We start from the raw sequence: 1,913 nt of genomic DNA, 5'->3' as shown, positions 1-1,913 counted from the left end.
GATAGATATATGGATAGATAGATTAGATTAGATAGGTGGGTGTATGCATAGATAGATAGATAGAAAGAATACCCAGGGAAGTGTGTGTGTGTGTACATATGGATACCCGTGTACACACACACACACACACACAGTAGGACACCTCTATAACACGTATTAGTGTACAGACACGCATTAACGGATAACCTTGTGTCTATATGTGTATGCACAAACACCACCCTTCACACACACACTGACAGCCCTCTGTGAGTGTATATATACACACAAGGCTCTGTGCACATGTATATATACGCGCATAGAAATATATATGGAAATATATAATAATATATGTCTATTACATAAATATATAGTAAATCCATAGATATACAGGGGTAGGTGGGTGTGTATATACGTGTGTGTGTGTGTGTATACACACAGAGTAACAGACAAGCCTGTATATACATAAATATATACGAACCTCATACACACAAACAGAACCCCTGTGTATACACATACCTGCATACGTGCACTTACTGACATGGGTACACGTGCACTAACGGGCACTGATGCATCCAGTGTGTGTACATACAGAGTAAGAGACCCCTGTGCGTACAGTACACACTGAGAGATGCCGCTGTGTAGCCACACACACTGACACCCCAAATATATACACACGTGTGCACGTGTGTGTGCACGTGTGTGTGCGCGCACACGCAGCCGCTGCTGCTAGTATAGAGCTGTAGTCACACACACACTGACAGACAGGGGTGGGTTTATATACATATACATACACATATACATATACATATACACATACACATACATATACATGTACACGTACACGTACACATACACGTACACATACGTATACACATACACATACACATGCACATACATATGCATATACAGATACACATACATATACACATACACATACATATACACATACATATACACATACACATACATATACACATACACATACACATACACATACACATACATATACACAAACATATGCACATACAGATACACATACATATACGCATACACATACACATACACCTACACATACGTATACATATACACGTACATATACACATACACATACACATAAACATACACATACACATACACATACACATACACATACACATACGTATACACATATACACATACACATACACATACACATACACATACACATACACTACACATACACATACATAGACACATACACGTACACATACGTATACACATATACACATACACATACGTATACACATACACATACACATACATATACACATTTACATGTATGCACATGAATACACAGATACATACATATACATACATATATATGCATATACATATACAGCTACACATACATATATATGCACATATGTACTCATATATACACACAAACATATATATATATATATACGCACATGCACACATAGTAAGCATACACACACATACACTCCTGTGGGTTTTTTTTAATATATATATACACCCAGAGGCAATGCTGTGGTTGTACATATATACACACAGGTGTAAAAGTGCACAGGCAGCCACTGCTGTTTCAAATCACACTGGTCCGTGTGTGTATAACAGTGCACATATATGGGTCTGTCTATCTATGGATATATTAAACAGTGCGTTTGTGCATAGATATATATTAAACCCCCAGCACTAGCAGTAGGTGTTATTGTGTGTGTCTATACATATATATTTATAATAAACAAAACCCCAGCAGTGTGTCTGTCAGTGTGTGTGTATATGTGTGTAACTGCATAAAAAACAGTGCCTTTTAGTTTGTGTGTGTATAGATAAAAACATCACTGTTGGTCAGTGTGTCTCTGTGTGTATATAAAATAGCAGTCTCTGTGTGTGGTTGTATTTATGTGTATGTGTGTGTATATATATGTATATAT

This window comes from Nestor notabilis, unplaced genomic scaffold, assembly GCF_000696875.1.
Source record: "Nestor notabilis isolate BGI_N333 unplaced genomic scaffold, ASM69687v1 scaffold19514, whole genome shotgun sequence".
Classification (NCBI taxonomy): Eukaryota; Metazoa; Chordata; class Aves; order Psittaciformes; family Psittacidae; genus Nestor; species Nestor notabilis.
Note: the sequence above shows the minus strand (reverse complement) of the source record.